Genomic DNA, 25,346 nt, shown 5'->3' on the forward strand with positions numbered 1-25,346 from the left:
CCGCAACAGAGTATATTGATCTGGGATCGTGCGGCGATTAAGGGTGCAGTAGTCCACACATAGGTGCTCGGATCCATTATTCTCAGCACTACCAAAATAGGAGAGGCATAGAGGCTACGGGATTCTGTTACAATGCCAGCCGTCTCCATCTCTTTCAGGATGTCCCTCACACATCTCAAGGGGCTATGCATCTGGAAAGCTCCTTGAATGGAGTGACATTGTTTAGTCAGATTGTGTGTTGAACACTCTTTCTGCATCCCACATCCATCTCACTTATGGAGAACACCTCTTTGCATTTAGTCAACTTTTCACTCAAGCGCTTCTTCCATTCCGGTGGTAAGGATGATTCACTGAAGTCAAATCACAATCTGAGAGGGGTTTCCCAGATGGTAGCATTAATGTGAGCTAGAGATTCTACTTGCACCATGGGGTATATTCTCCCCAGCGCTTGACCGATGTCAAACCATATAGGATGAGGCGAGGTGTTCTGGATGGTCACCTTGAACTAGTGAGGAAGTGAAGACTTCCAATCCTTCATCTTTGGCACCACATTGAACACTCTCTTGGTGTCCTCTTCAGGCGTGGTCTCCAGTGAAAAGTACCAGTCGGCCTTGTCGCGGCCTGGGTAGTTAGGTACAGCAGACATGTGCCTCACTCCCTCTGGTGGAATCTCTTTCAAACCCTTCTAAAGATTGAAGAATTATCCAAATCTTTCTTGGTTGAGATTCTGTAACGCTCCTCTTTAAATACTGGGTAAATCCATAGAGATGATAGGGATAATTCTCTGACTTCTTGCAGATAGGCCCGGTTCAAGGCTCGCACCACATCCGTGTTGGGCACCAAGATGATAGGGGAATTTGGATGTTCCCGGGCTCGGGACATACTAAGGCTTCCACTTCCATGAGGTGGGTTTTGTTGGTTTTGAGTTGTGGTATATCCAACCGTATTTGAATCCCGCCAACAATGGGTAGTCTTCGCTACTAAGGCCCCACTATTTAATCTCCTCTGCCGACTGCAAATGCAGATACTTGAGGTGCAAATCGTAAAATGCCAGTAGATGATGGTCACTTGAGACCCAGAAAGGCAGAAGAGTAGATGCTTTCCATTAGTACTTGTACTATGGCCGCAGGTTCTACTCAGTTGTAGGTATCCGATTGGGACTCTTTTTCGGGGCTAGAGGCAAGGGCACTATCCGAGGATATGGAAAGGCTGTTCTGATGACTGCACGTTGAAGGCCATGGTTACTGGGGTGGAAGTGTCTGACTTTGGAAAGTCCCGTGCAAAGTGACCATCTTTGTGGCAGTTAAAGCAAAGGTTGCATCAGATTGCATTGAAGCCAGGGTTAGGTGCCAAGCTCCGAGGCGTCAAGGAGGTCTGTCATGAAGGACCCTGGGGAGTATTATCCTCAGAATTCTCCTTCGCACTAGACTTCTTGGAGGTAGTCGCTTTTCTCTCCCCTTTGGAAGATTCCCGAGGTGTCTTGGGAGTGTGGAAATGCAATTAAACCTCCTGCTTCCTTATGTGGCCCAGCAACTCCAGAAAGATGGGATTTTTTTGGGCCGAGGGGCACCTCGCATCATAAGAGCTTTAGGGTGCGAGGATAGAGATCCTTTCATAAGTTGCTTGAATCGGTACTCATGTACTACTGTTGCAGAAATGACTTTCTTGGAGAGTATCCCCATAAGGATAGTTGTAGGCATCGGACAAACGTGGTCAGCTCTTCTCCCTCCTTCTGGTGGAGAGCACAAAACTGGGCCAAGAGTTCATCTTCATCATCCTCTGCCGTGTAGGCCTGTTTGAGGAGTTCGACCAACTCGTGGACGGTGGCTTCTCCCTCTGCCTCGCAGTGCAGGTGCACAATTTGGGCTGCTGGGGGCTACAGGCATTCGACTATCCGCTGCCTCTTGACAGCTTCGGAACAAGACCATTCCTTGAGCACGTGCAGGGTATGTTCCATCCTTGTCCCAAACTCTTCATCTCCGACTGGAGTAGGTGATATCGCGGAGAAAGTTTTGAGCATACGGTAGTTGTGGGACTGCGAGGACTGTTCTAAACCCTCCAGCAGTCAGACTGGCAGCTGGGGACTGACTCCGGGTTAGCTTCGTTCCTTCAGGGAATATTGGAGGGGTGGGGGAGTTCAGACCGCAAAGGTACCTCAGGTGTTGGTCCCGGATTGAAAGCCACCATTGGTATCGGTAGGTCTGGGTATATCAATGGCAACCAGTGGGAAGGGCGTCTGGAAAATGCAGGGCTCGAGGCCCTCATATTCACTTAATTTCTTGCCTGTGGTAACTATGAAAAAAAAGATGTGTATTTGAGAGGCGCCTGATGGTAACAGGATATATATCAAACCAGTTGGAAGGCCAGGGATAGGCTCCAGACGAAGAAGTTGTGCTTAGAAAGAGACAAAAACACAATGCCTAGCGTAATACTGAACTGCCCACCTGTTGCAGCAGTGTGTCGATCTGACATTTACATTGTCCCTTAATATTCTCTTTTTTTATTTTTCATATGTCCATTGTTTTAAGATATGTTTTATTTAATGTTTTTTAATATTCTTTCACCTCTTGATCTCTCAGCTGATAGATATTAGTCATATATGTTGTTTGTATTACATGTTGTTTGTCTCTTCACCATACAGTATTACACTATGCATTGTGTTTTTGTCTCTTTCTAAGCACAACTTCTTCGTCTGGAGCCTATCCCTGGCCTTCCAACTGGTTTGATATATATCCTTTTACCATCAGGCGCATCTCAAATACACATCCTTTTTTTCTCTGTTACTTTTCTGACCAGGGGGTCAGTCGTTGTATTTTAGGCAGCCCCTTGTATGTGGACAATATCCCCATTTAAGGTCTCATATTGTGATTTTGCACTATTTATCTAGTCAGCGCTACCTGTTCTGTTTATTATCTGTGATAACTATGACTACGATCCATCAGTAGGGTCCCATTTTCGACCTGGGGGCCAGGCTCTGGCTAAACCAGGAAACCACCTTAGGGAGGTGTATACTTGATTGTAAGGGTGTGGCGGCCGAGACGTCCCCTACAGCAACCACGTGGGGGGGGAGACTCTTGGGACTCGATGGCCCACTGACGGACCTCTTGTTTGGAGGGTATGAACATGGTTTCCTAAATTTGGTTCTGCTATCTCGGTCTCCCAAATTCTGAATCTCAGCAGAACCTCCAAATGTAGCCCCCTTTCCCTATGTCTAAGGGAACTATGTGGGCAACTATGCGTGCTGATATATCTGTCTGCTCACAGGAGGCCTAAGCCTCCACCTGTGGGAGCCTGGGGTGAGCTATTTCTCCTTGCGTGCAGCGCCTCCATCTATGAGGGATCCCAGCGTTTGTGGGATAACCCCTCACAGGACCAATACACAGTAGTAAATAATACACCACACAATGTATATAACTAAGCTTTTCTGTATACTCACACACTAAACACAGATAACACAATAAACTGGTACCCACAGTATAAGGCAGTGACCCCAAACACAGTGTGGTTCCCCCAAAGTACTGAGGGTGCTGTGGCCCCAATAATGCCTAGTGTCCTGTCCCAGTAATCCCACCCAAATGTGAGATAGCACTACCCCCTGTAGATGTAGGTGCACATTGGGTAGCTGCCTGGGTACTCCAGTAATCAGGTGCTGCTTGGAACGGTGAGTTGGAGCGTGTCCCATGCAGTGGGGCCTCCGACACAATTTCCTTCTCTCCTATGAGTACTGATCCTCCTTGTGGGATGAGCTCAAGCCAGAGGGTCTCACCTGAATGTTCTGGGGTACTGTGTCCTGATCCCAGGTCACAAAACACTGTGTGGCTGTCCACCACCGTCTCAACAATACTGGTAAGGGGAAGAGTCCCTATCTGGTTTCTCTAGTGTCTCAGGGCCTGTCTGGGGCTTAGGGGCAGAGTTATGGCCTAGTTCAAGGGCTACTGGCAACCTGGACGCATCCGTACTGTCTGCCGCACCCGAAAGACTGGCTCTCGAACTTTCCACGTGCGTAGGATATCCTGTTCCTCCTGATCTCCGAGTCCTATTGTTTGGGACAATCCCATGTGGTGTTTCCCTCCCACCTGAGGATTCTAGGACATGTAGTCCCGCGGCTGCATGTGCAGAGCTATCGTAAGATGGGCGCCGCCTCCTTCAATGCACATGCGCATCATGTAAAATGGCCGCTCCTACACTCCCGATCACACAGAGCTCAGGGCAATAGCCGTGAAGCACCCTGCACCGGAAGCAGGGTAAGGGACTTGGCTACATATGTATTATGTTATAATTATCTATATTTAAATGCCTTTCTTGTAAAGAGCTTTCTATCTGGTGTTTAATACATTTCAGATGTAGCCAGGTCCCCCATGGCTCCCTCGTCCTCCGTTCCACCCCTTACCTCCGCTGTCAAGGTGGATGTTGCAGGAGGTGTGGGTGGTGGAGGGCTCACTGGCAGCTCCCTCTGCAGGGCACCGCCATGTTGATTGTAACCAGGAAGAGCTCTGGCGGCCAGTACCCAGTCGCGCATGCGCAGTATGCTAGGCGCACTCGGGGGCTGGTAGGGATAAGCTCCACGGGAACTACAGACCCCAGCATGTAATGGGGCATGCAGTCACATGGGTGCAACAGACCAATAGGGCGGTGATTATCACTGGCAGTCAGGAAGAGGTTTTGGCACGCTGAGAGCTGATAGTGAGTCGGAGCTGGGACACAGACAAGGGAGGGTGTAGGTTTACAGGGGTCTGTGACTCCTGCACTAGGCCAGACATCCCCCTAGGCCCCAGCTTGGCCCCCGACTCTCCTGGTAAGAGTGTGGCAGCGACAGGAACAGGGCCTTAGGTAGGGACACTGCCCCATTAGCTGTTTATGCCAGGGACACAGTTGCGACATTGCGCAGCATTGGAGAGCGGTGGTCTGGGACCAGATCATCAGAACAGGAGTAAGAGATTATCTTCGTGTGGGACCATCCAGCGGGATACCACCCCATGCGAACTCATCGCGGAGGTCCATCGCTGGATCGGCAGATTCCATTGTTCCTCAGTTGGCATGCCGGGGTGCTGGAGCACCCAGCAGGTACCTATATCATAAGTGCACCAACCAAGTACACACACCATAGTGGCAGCGCTGACCAAATACAAGGTTGGGGGCTGTTATTCTTGTGGATTCCAGAGTGGTTGGGTGCCCGAGGGCCCCTCATGTATGATGGACATGGTGTGGGTTACATGGTGGTGGGATAAGGCCCTGCGAGGTGAAGGGGTAGCTGTAACCTCTTGGAGTAACCACCTGTGGAGTTATTATCCACTTAGCACTGCTTTGTTATATGTTCTCTAGTAAAGGTTATTATTATTATCATACTGTGTGTGGATCAGTATTGTGGGTCCTGTTATGGGCTCCTCCCACACATTGGGATTCCTCCGAGGTGGAGGCACTGTACCAAGCTGTATTCTTGTGTCGCCCCGGGCTCCTCGTGGCTGAGGTTTGGGATCTCCGTGAGCCAACAGGTAAAGCCAGCACCCGTAGAGTCTTTTCCCTAGGGGGAAAGAGGGCTACACAAATATATCTCCTCACCACATAGCCTGAAAATGCATTGCAAAATGTTTTACTAATTTATGAGCCTTATATAACATTGTGAGCACAAGTTTGCAGCCAATACTGTATTGTTCACACTAGTTCATACAAAAAAACAGTACAAATATCTTGATTTTTGGAAGTGTCACCTCATTAAATACAAATAGCCAAGAAGCCTAAGGAGAATTACCTGGGGTTCATTATTACATTCATACTGTTGTTAGTAGTATATGTATTTACCATATGACCTTTTACTACAAAGAATTGTGATGACAAGTTATTCATCCTGAATGTTGTTCATCTAAAATGGGTGTTTCTCCTGTAATTTATGCACTTTATGTTTTTGTCTTTATACAGAAATAAAAATGTCACAATAAAACAACTAGCTAATTCAGGTAAGTATTCAATAACATGTAGAGGGAGACGGGGTCATTGAAATCTAACCTTTATTCCTGAAAGCTGCAACAATATGATTTATCCAATTTAAACTGCAGTTCACTGCTCATAGCAGACAGTTTTATGTCCCAGAGAGTGACCTTGCTATACCCTTTAACAAACCTTTTAAAACAAACAAGCTCTTGAAAAATCTATTTTTTCTATTTATTATCCTTTGAATTTAATGGAATGTGCTGACTTATGATAGAATACAAGCTTTCAATTTTTGACTTTTTTTCTGCACTCTTGCCCTTCTTTTTCTTTGGGTTGCTATTCTGAAATCAAAATATAATCACCATCTTTCGTTCTGCAGAAAGCATTGCATGTTACATATACTATTCGTTTAAAGCAACAGTCCTGCCCAATTGCAATATCGATAAAAAAATTTTACATACAGTAGTTCCCACCAGGAGGTCTTCTACTATTTTTTTTTGCTGTGTCACTTTCTGGTCACCCAGTCTCAAAATCAAGGCCTTCTCAACTTTGGAAAATAACTATACCTTTACTCCAGCCCTTTCTAACTGTGGGTAGCTAAGCTGGTTACGACCCTAAACACACATAGATAGATAGATTTACACACACAACAGTCCAACAAGAAAGTATCTTATCTGTTTCTTTTGTAGCTGTAGTGGAAGGCCTCTCTGTTCTCCTGGGTCAGCATCCTTGTTATTTTGAATGTTATATTGAATGTTATTGCCACCTCTCCAATTGGGTGTACACAATTCAATAGGTTGACAGATAAGGCCCCTTGGATTTTTGCCATGATGTACCAAAAAGTGGTGGGACACACTGTGTGATGTTAAACCCTTTTTGATGTTGTAGATATGTTCATATATACGTCTTTGAAACGTACGACCAGTGCAACCCACATATTGCAGGCCACAAGGACACTCCGACGTTTGTCATTTATATGTTGCAGTGTCCTTGTGGCCTGCAATATGTGGGTTGCACTGGTCGTACGTTTCAAAGACGTATATATGAACATATCTACAACATCAAAAAGGGTTTAACATCACACAGTGTGTCCCACCACTTTGTGGTACATCATGGCAAAAATCCAAGGGGCCTTATCTGTCAACCTATTGAATTGTGTACACCCAATTGGAGAGGTGGCAATAACATTCAACACAGGGAGGGAGGCCTTTTGGATCTATGAACTTAAGACTTTATCCCCATATGGGCTCAATATTGATTTTGAACTGGGCTCCTTTTTAGGTGCTTTTTGAGATGGCTCAAACAAACATTAAGTTAAGTGCAACCATTACTTAATGGATGACACCTTATCCATTTGACTCTGTACCAGCAGTAGCATATTAAGTGGCTTAAGCAGGTTTGTTTATCCTTTGGCCACAATTTGGCATTTTGGTATATATCAATGCCTATTATGATATTATATCTGGCCTCAATTTTGGGATATACGGTTACCAGTTGTTATCTGAATGTTTTTAATGTTTTTAATGTTGTTTAATGTATTGTATGTGTATTATGTTGTTAGAGACGTAGTGATTTGATATTAATGACATGCAGACTATACAGCCTAATTGGGCAATTAATTTTTAATTGATTAGGGTATATGTATATGTCATTCAGTGTCAGTCTTTTTAGCCCCTGAGGAAGTGGAGTAACATCCACGAAACGCGTAGGGCAGGTGACACAGTCACTTTGAGCTTGGTATTGGACTTTTTGGGACACTTGGTCACATTTGAGCCCCATTGCAGCCGTTAGTTCTTGGCATACAGGACGCTTGTACTGTCCCTTTAAGGGCACAGGCACTCTCTGAGACAGCCTGTGTAACCGGAGGAGGAAGTGAGGAGAGCAGCCTCACGTGGAGTAGAGCTGTTGAGCCCCACGAGCGGGCCTCCAACACTGGAGGACTCTTTGTTGCATTGCCTGCATTTGCCATGCTGCTTGGAGCGGGCCTCCAACACTGCCACTGTTCCTGTTAACCCCTGGAGGGAGGGTCAGCACGAGAGTCACAGTGCAGCAGGAATCACATTTCTGCAAAGACATCAGCAGCACCTGGAGGACTCTTTGTTGCATTGCCTGTATTTGCCTTGCTGCTTGTAAGTAGGGCTCTGATTTTTCCCATCTGGATGACCAGCGGTGTTCTCATTTGTCCATACCATTTTATGGCATAGTTCTTTTTATTTAATAAATAGTTTTTATAGTCACTAGGAGTCTCTATGTTATATGTGCAGTGTGTGTATTAGTGTAGACCTGTTTTAACCCTACAGTGTTGCACTATGATCTGTGTCTGTTTGTGTTTTTTCCCCTACATGGCCTGTCAAGCAAGTGTGCTGATCCCCTGAGTACAGGATTATCCAATGAACTTTTGGCGCCAGGTTTTTCTTTGTTTTCACTTTTTCTGTTAGTACTGACAGTATTACTAGGCAGCCTTTATATATATATTTTGTACTTGTCACACTGGTGTTTTAGTCTTTAGCGCTTGTTCACATTTTTTCTTTTTTACATGTCTGTACTGGTATTGCGCTTCTCATTCATAATTCGGTTCTTCTTTTCTGATTTGTGTGGAAAGCCGATCATAGTACTGAGATGGCATTGTGGGTGCACTTATAGCAATGCACAGCTTGCTTGTTTGTGATGTAGAACCTATATCTGGATTGAATCGCACCAGCAGCTTCCTTCATTTTTTTGTAGTATATTTGCTGCAGACACTTCCTAACATTTGACTGGAGTAAGATTATACATTGCTTCAAATGTTAATAATTCATTCTTTGACGTTGCATTCTCCATATGGATTGGAGAAGGCAGGCTGCTTTATTCTGGCTATTTAGTCAACGATTTTTCATAGCTCTGTAGGCAGCCTGTATGGTGAGCGTTGCAGAGTGTTTGCGCAGATATATTTCTCCTTACAACCCTGCTTGGACAAGAGCTTTGTAGATCATCTGAATTACTCTGCTGCTTTATTCCCTTTTTAAGAAGTGTAGCTTATCAGCGAAAGAATCCTGTTTCTGGAGCTTGCTCTGAGTGTGCATCAATGCATCTTCATTATATTTTGAAGCTGTGTGGATTTCTTTGCTCGGGCCTCAGCTGCTTGCCTCAGTTTCTGGACCTTCTTGTGTTCCCTCTTGTACTGAGTCACCTAGCTTCTAAGCTTGGCCTCTAACGATCCTCCGGTGATACTCAGGGCAGCCCTCAGTTTCTCATGCTCCTTTGCAGGGAGGACACTGGGTAATCAGACGTGCCTCCAGCACATGTACTTCTTTAGCAGGCTGCACATTTTCTTCCTGCAGACATCGCTGCTTCTCTTCGGCAATCTGTAGGTACGCACGCAGACCTTGAAGTTGGTTCTGCAGTAGGTGCGTCTAATTTTTCATATTCAAATAGTTTAATTATTTTTTGTTGCTTTTGCAGCTTTTCCTTGTTTTATCGAACGCTTCCACCCATGAACGTCATGTGAAAAATTGTAAAAATCATAGTTGGAAATGAAATATATTTCTGATACAGTTGCCATCTTATCAGTTGCAGCATTAATTGCAGAACATATGAAAATACATAACTACAGTCAGGTTTTTTATACGTGTACGGTGTACACGTGTTGCCCAGTCCAGTCAGCAATTGTGCAGGGATAAGAATGTAGAAAAAAGCCCACAGCATTCTGTTTTAGAAGTTTTATTATGAAATGGCTACATTTGATAACGTCTTCCGTGTCTTCAAAGATCAAGGCCGATTCAAAATGGACCACTGTGATACTGTAGACTTGGTTTTATCTGTTTTTTAAACACCTGCAAATTGACACAGGAGCACAGTTCTGTTCACATTACAATTCATTCATTTCTGCCACATGGCGGATACGTGAAGAATTGCACACAAAGAAATAAGAATTCATGAAATTCAAACAAATCAACCACGGTAAACACAGGTGTGCCTGGTGTGATTGGTGGCGTGAATGCCACGTGGATTACAACAGAGCACACGAAAACAGCTCCGTGAAATGTTCAAATAATGGCCGCTGCATCTGTAATACTGTAGACAGTATTTTGAGAGATGTCCAGCTCCTCAGCGAGACTGTGAAGTTTCTTTTTAGAGACTTCCAGTTCTGTGCGGCAACTGCTGATCTCTTGGTGTGAGGCATACAGTGCTATGTGGAGAGTATTAACCTCATTCTGCGACTTGTCCATGTTACAGGGTACATGCAACCACACATGCGGGTTCTCTTGATAAGACTTCTTTATTGAGCCTTGAAAACATACAGCACACAAAACAAAATAGCTTCTCTTCAGCAGACAAAAACAACATAGCTTCTCTTCAGCATAGAAAACAAAATAGCTTCTCTTCAGCAAGCAGGACACAGACAGGTTTTCACACATGTACTTTGAAAAACAGACCTTATAGCAGTAATCTATTCAGTATTTCAGTCCTGTCTCCTGACCAGCTAGCTTGCATTTGTGTACAGCCTGGGGGTTTTAAAACACCTTGATTATGCAGCTGGGGTCAGACTAATTAAGCAGCCCTTCTCAACTGAAACTTAGCCTCGTTACTGCCGCACTGCAAGCCTAAACATAGGTTTGCCAGGTATATGGCTGGTGACGTTCATTCACCCTGTCACATTCCTCCCCTCTTAGTGTGTGGCTGGGGCCATGCATGGCTGAAGCCCGACCATCCACCCCTTCTCTAGAAAATAAGTCAGCATTTGCATTTTCTTTTCCAGGCCTGTGCTGAATCTGAAATGAGAAGGGTTGGAGGGCCATATACCACCTGGTCAATCTAGCATTGGAATACTTCATACTATTTAACCACTTCAATGGAGCATGTCCGTTACCAGAGAGTAAAATGGACTCCTGCCAGGTAATGCCTCAAAGCCTCGATTGCCTACTTTACTGCGAGGCCCTCCTTCTCAATCACTGAGTAGTTTTTTTTCCCTCTGGAACAATTTCCTACTCAGAAAAAGGATCTGATGTTCCACTCCCTCAAACTGTTGTGACAACACTGCCCCTAGCCCTATCTCTGATGCATCGGTTTGCACTACAAAAGGCCTGTTGAAGTCTGGGCTTCTAAGGATGGGACCCTCTGATAGACACATTTTAATGTCCTCAAAGGCTCTCTGACACTCCCTTGACTATGAAGTGATTGAAATATGCAAAGAATGCAAACAGTGGGTGGCGCAGTGATAGTAAATATATAAGGTGTATAAAAACAGAAAGTGTATATAAACACAAATAAGTGATAGGTGAAAAAGATGCAGCTCAAAACCCTTTAGTGGATGATCTGTGATATCCACTTCTTGTTGCAGCACGTCTTGGGAAAGCAGGGGAGCGCGGTTTTCAATATGCAACAAATGAAAAAGCATATATAGTGCAAATGAAGTTAATTCAAACGATGTGGTATCTATTGAATGGAGACTCACGTGGTGTCAGATATAATCAGTCATGTCAGAGATCAGTGGCAATAGCTTGACTCTGTGAATGGTAGATGACCCCACAACTGGATAGTTGATGAAATGTGAACAGCATACACAGCAACCTCAGCAATCGGGCTTATAGAAAGGAAATAGAGGCTTCCATAGCGTAACACAATAAAATACCTTTATACACGCAATAAAATTAACACTTACAGTGTCATAATACCAAATGGGCATAATAAAACGGGTGATATCACCAGCTCTAGTCTCCTCCATCTCGGATACCATGCTCTGGGCCGCAGGGGCCATCAGAATTGTCTGGAACACCTATAAAACCACCTGAATGGGGAACCTCTGTGTCCTCTGCGTCATACACTCCCAAGGTCTCGCCTGGCATCCGTCAATGGGATCCGTTCAGCTCTTGTTGTGGACTCACTGGGGAACACAGCTCTTCTTGCGGGGAGGCAACCGGTATACTTCCGGGTACTGGCTGATGACGTCACTCACAGCAACTCTACGCATTTCACTAAACAGTGTAGTTTCATCCGCAGTAGTTGGGGATGAACCGCCGATAGTACCCTGCTAAACCCAGCAGAGAGCGTACCTGCGTTTTTGTTTGTGGGGTCGGAACTTCTTTCAGGGCAACTACCTTGTCGGCTAGTGGCCTTACTTTTCCACCTCCCACTGCATACTCTAAGTATTTGGTTTCTGCCTTACCTAAGGCACATTTCTTAAGGTTGGCTGTGAGCCCTGCCTCTCTTAGAGATTTGAGGACCGCTTTCAGCCTATTTAGATGGGCCCGCCAGTGTTTACTATAAATGACAATGTCATCTAGGTAGGCTGCGGCATAAGCCCTATGGGGTCTCAGCACTTTATCCATGAGTCTCTGAAATGTGGCTCGGGCTCCATGCAGTCCAAATGGCATTGTCACAAACTGGTATAAACCCATGGGAGTGGCAAAGGCTGTTTTGCATTTGGACTTTTCCTCTAAAGGTATTTGCCAGTATCCTTTTGTTAAGTCCAGTGTGGATATATATTCCGCATTACCAAGGGCGTCAATCAACTCATCCACCCTTGGCATCGGATATGCGTCAAACTTGGATACCGCATTGACCTTTCGGAGGTCCACACAAAATCTTACCTTCCCATCGAGTTTAGGGACCATAACTAGTGGACTACACCACTCACTGCATGATTCCTCAATCACTCCTAAGTGTAACATTTCTTTTACCTCCTTCTCTACCAGGGCCCTCCGACTTTTAGACAACCTATAAGGACGGGAATATACTTTTACCCCAGGTGCTGTCTCGATCACATGTGAAATTAAATTAGTTTGCCCTGGCAAATCAGAAAAAACATCAAGGAATTATGTAATTATTTCTAACAAGTCCCCTTTTTGTTCAGAGGACAACTGTCTACCCATTGGGATTTTATTGTCACCCACGATGTTCTCCCGTGGGGGCTGAGGACCCAAGTCTGTTTCCTCCTCCACCGGGTGGATGAAAAGAGACCGCTGCATCTTCCAGGGTTTCAGCAAATTTGTTTACTCTTCCTGGACACTGGTTGAGCAATCTCGTAATCCACATCACTCGTGCGGCGGAGTACTTTGAATGGGCCCTGCCATTTGGCTAGGAGTTTGCTCTCACAACTGGGTAACAACAACATCACCTGATCTCCTGGGTGAAACACTCTCATACGTGCATTTTGATTGTAATGTCTCTCCTGGCTGTCCTGGGCTGATCTAAGATTCTCCCTAGCAAAATGCCCGACCACATCTAGGTGCTTCCTCAGGTCCAATACATATTGCAGGGTATTCTTAGAATGAGCCCGCTGTTCCTCCCAGGACTCCTTTAGGAGGTCTAGGATACCCCGGGGTTGGCGGCCATACAGCAGTTCAAATGGAGAGAATCCCGTGGAGGCCTGGGGAACTTCCTGCACTGCAAACAGCAGAAAAGGGAGAAGTTCATCCCAGGCTCTCTTCTCTGAATCTACAAATTTCCTCGGCATCCCATTTAGAGTTCAGTTAAATCTTTCCACCAATCCGTCAGTCTGTGGATGGTAGACCGATGTCTGAACAGACTTGACCTCTAGTAATTTTAAGACATCCTGCATGAGTTTAGCCATAAAATTTATACCTTGGTCTGTCAACATAACCTGGGGAAGTCCAACCCGTGAGAACAGCTCCAGCAACTTGTTGGCTACTTGCTTCGCCGTTGCTGTTCTCAGGGAGAACGCCTCAGGATATCTTGTTGCATAGTCAACTATTACAAGAATAAATCTGTGTCCTTTCGCAGAAGGTTCTAGAGGTCCTACCAAGTCTACCCCAATCCTCTCATAGGGAATTGACACCAAGGGTAGTGGAACCATAGGGGCTGGTTTTAGTCCCTTCGGACTAGTTAGCTGGCACTCCGGACATGCCGCACCTAACTTAGCAATATCACTATGCATCCCTGGCCAATAGAATCGGGACGAAATACGGTCCAATGTTTTATCCCTACCAAGGTGACCACCCCAAGGGACAGTATGGGCTAGAGTGAATACAGATTTAACAAACGCCTTGGGAACAAATATCTGTCTGGTGACCTCCCCTTTTTGTGTCTGCCTATTCACCCTATACAGGATATCATTTGATAATTCAAAATGGGGGAATACTATCACCCCCTGTGCATTCAATATCTGCTCATCAATTTTAACCACCTTATCATACTGTCTAGCAAGGACTGGGTCTTCCCTTTGCCTCTGGCAAAAATCAGGGAGGTATAGGTCTGGTAAATCTCCAGGGCCCATATCCCACGCCCTCTGGCCATCCCCAGCCATCACTTGTGACTTCTAGCTACTGGAATGGTCACCTTGAGACCCAGATTTCTGCAACCAGTCCTGTTTGTCAGAGCATCTTTGCTTCCGAGTCTTTGGAACCCGGTGTCTACTGGGAAAAAGGTCTGCCGAGAAGGGGAACAGTTTGCCAGGGTTCTCCTGAGCCATAGAATAAGGCTCCTCGTGAGAGACTGGAGCCATTAGGTCCGAAAAGAAAGGCCAGTCCTGGCCGAGCACAACGGGGGCAGGGACAAAAGAGCGACTTCTACTTTGAGGTAGGCCTCCTGACCTATTACCTGTAGCCGGATTTTGGCCATCGGATACCGTTTCACATTGCCATATATACATTCTATACTCCATGGAAAGTCAAAAGAACACACGTTAGGCGGTAACAGTTCCTGGAAGACCAGAGTTTTCCCAGAGCCCGAATCTACAAGGGCCTGGACGTTTTTTCCCCCAACCTGGGCTGGAAGTAGCCAGGGCTTGTATTTTCTCCAGTGAAGGCCGAGGCGACAGTCCTGCTGAAGGAACAATCCTTCTGTGGACAGTCCACATGCCGATGGCCTTCTTCTCCACAGGCGGAACATGGAGTGGGTTCCCTCGCAGGAGGGAGCCATGGATAGCTCTCCGCTGGACCGGATACTGGAGACCAGGCATCTGGTGGGTCCTGTGGGTGACGTCCTCGGAAGTTCCTCTCATTTGGCGACAAGCCGACATCAGGAAGGGGATGAGGGTCGCGGCGGTGCCCGGCGTTTTGACTTCTTCCTTGTTGGTAGGACTGCTCCTTTCGTGGCACTTGGCGGTTGCGCATGGAGGGGCCGTAGTTTCCCCATTATTCCAATCTCCCACTTTGGGTCTCCGCAAGTGCTGGTGAAGTTGGATCCGTCGGGTCCAGGGCACTCGCCTGATCCTCGGCCCCAAGGAAATTCTCAACGAGTCGGACTGGAAAAAACAGGGTTTCAGCAACATGGCGTTTTACCCATGAGCGTGCGGAAGGGGGTATTATACGTAGGAATTTTTCCAAAACCACTTGCTCAAGAATTGTCTCTTTAGTGTGCTCCTTGGGCTGTATTCAGCGAGTATACAAGTCCAATAACCGCTGAGCGAGGACCCGGGGTCTAGGCTTAGCGGTGTACTTCAGGTTCCGGAACTGCTGCCACTAGGTCTCTGGGGTCAGACCTAAGCGATCCAGTATGGCGGTTTTTACTTGTTGGTAGTCCATTCCCTGATCTGCTGGGAGGCCCGGATATGAGGCCTGGGCTTCTCCTACGAGCAGCGGGGCCAAAGCAGTTGGCCAGCGATCTGCAGCCCAGCCCTGAGCTTCGGCAACACTTTCAAATGTCAGTAGAAAAGCCTCTGGATCCTCGTTCTCAGCCATTTTCCTCTGTACGACCGGATGTTTGTTCGCAAGTACTGGACTGGCAGAACCCTGGAATTGGGTCAGCAGCTTGGCCATCTGCTCATCCTGTGCTGCCTGCTGCTGGGTTAGGAGCTGGGTTTGCTGCTGCAATAGTAATTGGGCCTGCTCCTGCATTATCAGTCAATGCTGTTTGGTCTGCTCCTGCATTAACAGTCCCTGCTGTCTGGTCTGCTCGCACAGAAACTCTTTTAAAAATTATTCAATTTTTCTCATTTTTGTGTGTGTGTGTGACCCTTCAACTGCAGGGGCCTCTCAAAATCCCGGCACTTCTGACACCATATGTTACAGGGTGCATGCAACCACACACACGGGTTCTCTTGATAAGGCTTCTTTATTGAGCCTTAAAAACATAGAGCACAAAAAACAAAATAGCTTCTCTTCAGCATACAAAAACAAAATAGCTTCTCTTCAGCAGACAAAAACAAAATAGCTTATCTTCAGCATAGAAAACAAAGCAGCTTCTCTTCAGCATGCAGGACACAGACAGTTTTTCACACATGTACTTTGAAAAACAGACCTTATAGCAGTAATCTCTTCAGTATTTCAGTCCTGTCTCCTGACCATCTAGAAGAACTTCTCAAGGAGAAAAAGATGCGTCGCACAGCACAAAAATAGATGAAGGCTGATGTGGGATAAAAATAAGCTTTATTTGCACAAGGTGCAAGCGAGTCCTCTTTACGCGTTTCGGCCTGGAAGGCCTTCCAGGCCGAAACGCGTAAAGAGGACTCGCTTGCACCTTGTGCAAATAAAGCTTATTTTTATCCCACATCAGCCTTCATCTATTTTTGTGCTGTGCGACGCATTTTTCTCTCCTTGAGAAGTTCTTCTAAATTGCTGCATTAAGCGTCTGCACGCTGAGTTCCTGCTGGCTTGCGGTTTCCTTCACCGAGTCTGCCGTGACGTCATCAGCAAGTACCGTTCAGGAGTAAAGATCACGAGCGGAGACACCCTGACTTCAGCCAGGAGAAGCAGGCACATCATACTGGGAAGACCCGCACAGGCTTTACAAACTACCAACAGGACTTACACGTGAGTTTCCCATGTCCCAACCTCATAGTGCTCATGGTGAGCCGGCTGGGGGGAATGATTATATGTTTCATCTCACTACACTAAGGTTGTGTATAGCCTGGGTCTAGAAGACTTACTTTATCTTTCACCAGCAGGACTATGCTATATTCTGAGCGCCTGGAGGGTTAATCAGATGATTCACCCGTTTGTATGGTACTCCTGACCATCTAGCTTGCATGTCTGTACAGCCTGGGGGTTTTAAAACACCTTGATTATGCAGCTGGGTCAGACTAATTCAGCAGCCCTTCTCAACTGAAACTTAGCCTCGTCACTGCTGCACTGCAAGCCTAAACATAGGTTTGCCAGGTAAATATGACAGTTTGGTAAAATAAGTTAGACACAGGGAAAAACAGGTGGGTATTTACCCCTCTGTAAATAACTGTGTCAACCGGCGCTCATACTGACAGAAATAATATATATACACACTTGCGCATTGAAAAGGAAGGGATTTACACAATGAAACAGAGGGAGAACAATTAATAAAAAAGAAAAACAATACTTAATACTTAGAAGAGATTCACAAAATGTGTTCCCAAATATAGAGTCCAATCTTGATTGAAAAAAATGGGTATGCAGCTTCTTTACATCTGGAACCAACCTCGGGACCAGGAGAAACTAGAGACAGGGGAAACAAAAAAAGAAAAAAGCGAAAGGCCCATAGAGTAGTAAAGTTATGTTTATAAGCAATTATAAATGATTTGTTTCACCTCCGCGTCAGATGACTCATGACGTCGGCGCATGTCATCAATGAAAGTTCCCCTGACGAAGAGGACATTGTCCTTGAATCGCGTAAGGCTGACATTGCTTTGGTTGCTATTGTGTGCTGTTAAACTACACTAAGTTGCTGAGAAGACGCAGACTGCAGAGTTTCCTGAGCGCCGAGTTTTAAGAGGGAGCTTGTGGCTACCCGTAGTCCAACCCCCGATCGATGACACGCGCCGACGTCACGAGTCATCTGACGCGGAAGTGAAACAGATCGCCAATCGAGAGAAGGAGAAGGGCTGAGACTCACACAACCCTAACAAGCAGACGAGCAAAGTGCCTCTGTTCCTGTGGTCATTCTTAGTACCGAAGTGCCTGTACCAACTACTTTTTTGTGAGTGCTTATAACCGTTTTTAATTGCTTATAAACATAACTTTACTACTCTATGGGCCTTGCGCTTTTTTCTTTTTTTGTTTCCCTTGCCAGGTATATGGCTGGTGACGTTCATTCACCCTGTCACAGTCCACCTCTCTCTGGACATTGTTGACCTCCTGGTGTGAGGCATTCAGTTCTATGTGAAGAGTATGAACCTCATGCTGAGAGACTTCCACCTCTCTATGGCAATTGTGAACCTCCAGCTGAGAGAGACTAATCTCTTTCAGTGCCTCCTCATACTTCTATTTCAGATTAGCAATCAGATTGGCTCTGCTTTTCATCCATGGTGGTAATAGTTTGCGGTCTTCAGCTCAGTCATCTGGTTCTCTAAGTCACTACGTAAGCGACGATCTGTGTTCATCACTGTCCCACAGTCAAAGGCGATTGAGCACAGATCACTCTGAAGGTTGGCATTAGCTTCCATCTCCTGTTTCAATCGTTTACAGAGAAGATCACAGTTTTGCCTGGCAGCTTGCAGTGCATCTTCAGGGCTGGTCATGGGATAGTCACTCACTGGATCCGGCTCCACTTCCCTTGTATGATCGGTTGAGGGTTCCTCACTGTTGGCACGGGACAGACACTTCTTTGGGTTACACGACTTTTCCTTGAGCCTTCTGGATATTCTGTGATGAATCTTCAATTTTCTCTAGGCTACAGGGCATCTAAGACCCCCTTTTTCTCCACGGGATCTGCGGAAGTGTCTGTTCCTTCCGCGGTAAGTGAAGAACCACTTTTCTTTTTCCACCTTTTTGTTTTGGATGACTCATTCCCATCAGGGATACTGGGGTCTCCATATTTATTTGAAACTGTAGCAGCTTCACTGTATCCACCAGGCTTATTTTGCAGTTGCGTTAGCTGGCAGGAATATTCGGGGTCATAGGGAACTGTTTGTTCAGTGTGTACCAAGTTTAGGCACCTCCTCCATTCTTGGGTTGTTTGGTGGGTGTGACTCGGTTATGGTTCCCATAAGAGATATCTTGATCCTTACCAGTATCCTCATAGGACCGGAAGGACACTCTTCCATGGGGTAGGGTTAATTACAGGAACGCCACATCGTGTCCTCCATTTTGGGACTATCAGGTGTATTTTTCATTCTGACCTCAGGAGGTGCTGTTTTCACTGTATTCACTATAACCCCAGCTGGTAGTCCTACAGGTGGGCAGACTTTGCTTGCAGACTTTGTAGCTCTCACAGGCGTCTCTGTAGACTTTTTGTTTTTTTCTTCTTTACTTTGGTAGGTGCTGAAACAATAGCAGTACTGTGCACACATTCTTTCTTATCAGTGATACTGGATGTGCACTCGCCAAGTAAAACTTCTGTATGTTCCTTGTGATCACAATGCATTGCTTGATGCTGTAGTTCCTTGGCACATTGAAAAAAAATATTCCTCTGGCTGCAGCCCTTTTTCTGGGGCCACATAGGATCATCCGAGAAAAGGCCTGAAGGGACACTGCTCCGTTTGGCTGGGCTCTTTACACCAGGAACACATTTTCTTCCTCACCATTGAATTGTCTGTATTTGAATTCAGCTGGGTGGCCATTTTAAATTCCCAGGTTTTTTTTCTTTCACAAATGGTGGGGTAGACTCTGGTCACAGCATCAGTCCCTTATGTGGTTCACCGTCTGTCGCAGTTCTCCCAGTCAAACTGTGGCATTGTGGCTTTCTCCAGTGCAGTTGTAGCTTTCCTGTCTGGATGTGTAGCCCTTTAAATCTGGTCACTTCTGCATGTGATTCTTTGTTTTGTTGCTCAGGCTGTTTGCAGAAACTTCCTCCAAAACATAGGGGAGCGGTGATGGAAGCCATGTAAAGAAAAAAAATTACATAGTGCAATAATGCAAAATACAGTGAAAAAAAGTGTATAAAAGAGACTGCAAAGTCCTACAAATATTTGAGCAGAAAATATTAAGTACAGATCCAGACAGTGGCAGTGAAGACCCTGAATGGTATGGTGCAGTGGTTCTGGTGGATCTCAAAAGCAAAGAGACAGAGCCAATAGTGCAGATCAATCAAAAAAGGACATTTATCACAAACAGGACTCACAAATGAATGCTTTCATTGTGTGACTGAAGAATAGGCAAAGTATACAGACTTGTGGTATACTGTGGTGAGTTACGATCTCACCGCTCTACCGTCCAAGCCTCCGGTCACGTCCGCATCCATCACAAACCTCTGACATCACTTCTGGTCATGTGAACGCGCCCGTCAGGAATATCAGGGAACTCCTCCCTCTCCAGATCATGCCGTAAGCTACGCTCTGTTTCTGTTGTTGTATCTGTAGGGGAATGCCTCTCTGTTCTCCTGGGTCAGCATCCTTGTGTGCTATGGCACTCCCTGTGTCCTGGTATAGTGGTTTTGTACCCTTGTCTTGCTGTCAGCATATAGTCCTTTTGTGTGCATCAAGACATCATATTTTCTTCAGGTCAGCCCAGTTGTGGGCTAAGGAAATCTCTGCCGTCCTCTTTCTCCTTATGTCAGCCCAAATGTGAGCTAATCAATCTCTCTTGTTTCTCACATCAGGCGTTTTCTAAGAGTCCTAACCAGCCAGGTGGAGTATGGTTGATTGCCTGTGTGCAATTAACTAGCACTCTCCGGGACTTAGAGGCAGTTTCTCTCAAACAGTGATAAATCCCTGTTAAAGGTCTGTTTTAAATGTGGCTAATGGCAGTTTAAGTTTCAAACAGTAGAAATGTTATTTTACCTCTATCAGGATTCTTATCTGATCTCTTCCCAAATTTTGCTTATCTCCTGTCTTTGATGTTACTCAATTGTTAACAATAGGGATTGGTGAAACTGTCAACCAAATCAGTGTCCCGGAATTTTGCTGATTTTCCCTACAAAATCTGTTTCACGGTGTAAAATCTGCCGACGGATTGTATTAGTTTTAATCCACGCTGATTAATAAAAAAAATCACCATTGGATACAATCCTAATGGATTTTTAAGAATCCAATCCGTGAATTTCACAATTTGCTACTGGATTGTAAAAAAACCTGACCACGGTTATTAATCTGCCATGTGGATTATCTGTGTTAAAAAAATATATCACCTTTTTGAGGCTGATCCACACAAATCCATGGACCAAAGGAACCAGCCAATCTGAGGAGGATCTAAAGCGCCCAAAATAATTTGTCCATTTCTAGCTAACTTCTTTTATTTGCTTGTTAGCCATTTATTACATTTTATTGAGCAAATTTGCCCTGGTTATAAATAAGGTGGTGTGCTATTTTAGCAGTATAAATTCAAGCACACATTGGGGAAAAGTAATCCAAGGGGGAAGAAGTGCATTAATAAAGTGCATACTATAGCATATTGTTCATTAAATAAAGTGCATAATATAAAATGCATATCTTAATTGGGATAAAAGAGCTATGCAGGAGATTGATGCTTATATTATTGACAATAATTTACATAAACCTTGCAACTCTACCGCAACCTTGAAACCTTGTATTTAAACACTTTATACTCTATACAATGAGGTGCACAGTCTTGTCTTTTGTATCTATCTTTCTGATAATGAACCTGTTACTTACTTCAATTCTGTTCTTTACTGTGGCCTCGTGTAAATATTAGTCTCTGTCTACTAAAAACTTCTCACTCCTGGCACACACCCAATGTAATCATACACCCTGGACTACCGAGAAGCCTTGCTTTACAGTATATATGGAATGTTGGTGTAGAGCTCTGAAAACAAGCACACCTAGCACCACTCATTCTAATGGCAAGCATTGCAACTTTCCAGCCTGAAACAATTACTTACATTTCTATTTATACTGTTAATCTCTTTAGAAGGGGATATTGAACCCAACCAAGACTAGCCCTTTTCAATTCTGTCATCTACCACTGAAAAGACTCCTTTCCAATTCTAAAAAGGGCTATCCGGTTTACATATAAATATTCAAAGTCTACTACTCAAACTTGATAAACAAAAGGCATGGTGCCTCTACATAAGCCAACATCCATAATTCACACTGAAACATGGCTAACTCCTAAAAACATTGATGCATCTTTCTCCATTCATGGCTAATCATTTTTTAGGAAAGATTGGTCAAAGAGAGGAGGGGTGTTAATTTATATTGAAGGCTTACAATTTATGCTGCTAAATTGTTCTTCAAGTTCATCCTCTTTTGAAATCCTAGTTGGTAAAAAAAACTATTCTTAATATAGGTATCTACTGACCCCCTAATGGCCCACTACAATCCCTGTGATATGACCCACGTTCTTGGCACAATTTCCTCTCTTAATATGAAGAGGGTGCTGGTAGTTGTTGGTGATTTCAACCTCAATAGGCTTGACCCTACAAACAACATCTGGACATAATTCAAGTTACTATAACCTAAAATATTGCAACCATTTTTTTTAGATTGGATTCTGTTATCAGTGACCATGCAATCATGTACTGTGTAAAGAAAATCAAGCCACCCAAATCAGGCCCTAGAACATTTAGAAACTTTAACCCACAGCATTTCTGTCTGATCTTTCCACCAAAAAGAAAAGAGGGCGCTCCCTATTTGTATAGGCTTGTGATGTTTCCTGTGTGGTAGTGTGTAACCAAAGAAAGGGTAGTGTATACTTGCCCTTGTTGTTTTCTGCAGCTGGACCAGTAGAGAAGATAAAGCCCGGAATCTTCTTGTAGTTGCAGTGGAGGTGGAGGGTTGGTCAGCGCACGGGATTTTGCTCGAACGTAGAGATAAGAGGATAGGAAGATATGGAACACGGTATTAGTGTTTTAGTAATCGAATGGTACAATACAGCCAAAAGAACTTTGGAATTAAAAATGTATGAAAAATATATTTTTAAAATAGCTTAAAACTCTTTGTAATTAAAGAACCTTGGTAATTAAAAGTAAAAATATTTAAATATATAAATATATGAAAAAATATATTCTAAAATAGCTAAAAATAGATTAGAAAATCCTTAAATAAAATCCTTAAATAAAATTTAAATGGAATTGTGTGGTTTTTTATTTTTTGTGAACAGAAGCAGAATATGTGCTATATGTGGATAACTAACAGGGTGTGTTTATATAGCCTGTTGTTGGTCTGAGGTAAAAAGGGGATAATGGGGCTGGTTAGCAGAGTTTAATGTGCAGTCTTTCCTTCACGGAATGCTGCTAAAAACAATAACTTTCTCACCCTCCTGGTGGGGGCAGTACGTGAGTTGCTTCTCTCCCGGGGGCCCAAATAGGAAGAAAAGGGCTGAACTCGGTGAGTGAGCAAAATAGAATTTATTAGGTACAGAAAACAAAGTCAAAATAACACTCACGGTACAGCTTTAAAACAGCCCAGCATCAGCCTGATCGTCTGGTGATATTCCTTTCACCAGTACAGCTCCCGTGGTCGCGTCCGACGGCGGGACCGGAAGATGAGGTCTTACCGGATGTCAGCGGGCTGGCTGGGTCCTTCAATCAATGGGCTCCGGCAGGGAATAACTAGTTTCGCATTATTGCCTTGTGGAAAAGATACAAAATAACTGGTTCTATCAAGACTTGTAAATAACAAATTTTTATCAAAATACAGCAAATACAGCAAATTGTTGGAAGTTCATCAACAATATATTCCAGCCACCTAGCCATCAAATACCATCTAATATAAAAAAGGATGATAATACTCTGACAAATCCCACTGACATTGCAAACGCATTAAATTAATACTTTATTCGATGTGCTACCTCCATACAAGTGCAGCCCAAACTACAATCATGAAGTCTGAATTTCTCTCTGCGATATCATCCTGGATTGCCCTCAGCCGACTTAAACTTAACATGGCAAAAACAGAGCTCCTCATACTTCCTCCCAAACCTTCCACTACTATCTCCTTCCACATTACTGTTGGAAATACTGTCATTCACCCAGTAGCCCAAGCATGCTGCCTAGGGGTCACACTCGACGCCTCTCTCCCATTCACCTCTCACATTCAAAACGTATCTAAAACCGTTTTTCCTCTGCAATATTACAAAAATACACCCTTTTCTCTGTTGCTCGACTGCTAAAACTCTGACTCAGGCCCTCATTCTCTCCCGGCACGATCACTGTAACCTCCTGCTTTCCGGCCTTCCTGCCTCTCACCTGTCCCCCCTACAATCTATCCTAAATGCTGCTGCCAGAATCACTCCTAAATCTGTCTCAACATCTTACCTGCTGAAACCACTCTCCTGGATTCCTATCAAAACCTGCATCTCACACTCAATTCTCCTCCTTATTTTTAAAGCATTACACTCTTCTGCCCCTCCCTACTTCTCAGCCCTAATTTCTCGCTGTGCACCATCCCGACTCTTGCGTTCTACTCAAGAATGTCTTCTCTCTACTCCCTTTGTATCTAAAGCCCTCTCCAGCCTTAAACCTTTCTCACTGACTTCCCTACACCTCTGGAATGCCCTTCACCTCAACGCCCAACTAGCCCTCAACACCCCTCTATCCACCTTTAAGACCCACCTTAAGACACACTTGCTTAAAGAAGCATATGAGTAGCAGCTTGGCTAATACTATACACAAGATTCATAAAGCCCCCTGCAGACACACTTATCAGAATGCCCTTCTACCTACCAATTAGATTGTAAGCTCTTCGGACCAGGGACTCATCTTCCTAAATGTTACTTTTATGTCTGAATTACTTACTCCCATGATCTGATATTTCTATTATTTGTTATTTATATAATTGTCACATGTATTACTACTGTAAAGTGCTATGTACATTAATGGCGCTGTATAAATAAAGACATACTGATGCAGCGGCCGTTATTCGAACAAATCACGGCGCCGTTTTCATGTGCGCTGCTTTACTCCACGCGGCATTAATGCCACCAATCACCCCAGGTACACGTGTTTATTGCGGTTGCTTTCTTTGAATTTCATGTATTGTGTGCAACTAAATGCAATGAAATGAATGAATTGTAATGTGTACAGTACTGTGCTACTGTGTTACTGTCAATTTCACGTGTATAAAAGCCAGAACTCTAAAATGCCATTTTCTGCACTCGCCTGAACTCGTGTCTAAAGGCGGTACGGTTGGAAGAAATCATGTGCCATCACATGGGTATTCCAAGATATACACTGCGTGAAGTGTTTCAATAACAGCTGCTGCATCTGTACATATAGACATACATACATACATACATACATACATACATACATACATACATACATACAATGGCATGTACTGATAACACTTTATCTAGACATATTGTCAGGCAGCACTTTTCTCTTCCCATTTTCGAAGTGCACATGCACTCTAGAGCATTGCGAAGTTACTAATAAACTCTACCCCTCTTTCGGGAAGTAGAAAATAGACCATAGATGAAGAGGAGAGCACATACCCTTGACAAATCGTGTATTTGGGTCAAAATAAACATCAGGTCCGATGGCTAACGTCAGTCAGTGGTGTCCATCCCAGAGACCAGCTAACTTTCTTTCCCTGTGTATACCGGCTTCTTGAATCGATTGATTGGCTTTGCAGGGTGGGCACCAATGACTCCTCCACTACGCAGCACCACCTCAATCTATGGCAGTTTTAAGCACAGCAATTCTATATAGGGCCACCTCATCCACACCTACCC

Source organism: Ascaphus truei, chromosome 3, assembly GCF_040206685.1.
Source record: "Ascaphus truei isolate aAscTru1 chromosome 3, aAscTru1.hap1, whole genome shotgun sequence".
Classification (NCBI taxonomy): domain Eukaryota; kingdom Metazoa; phylum Chordata; class Amphibia; order Anura; family Ascaphidae; genus Ascaphus; species Ascaphus truei.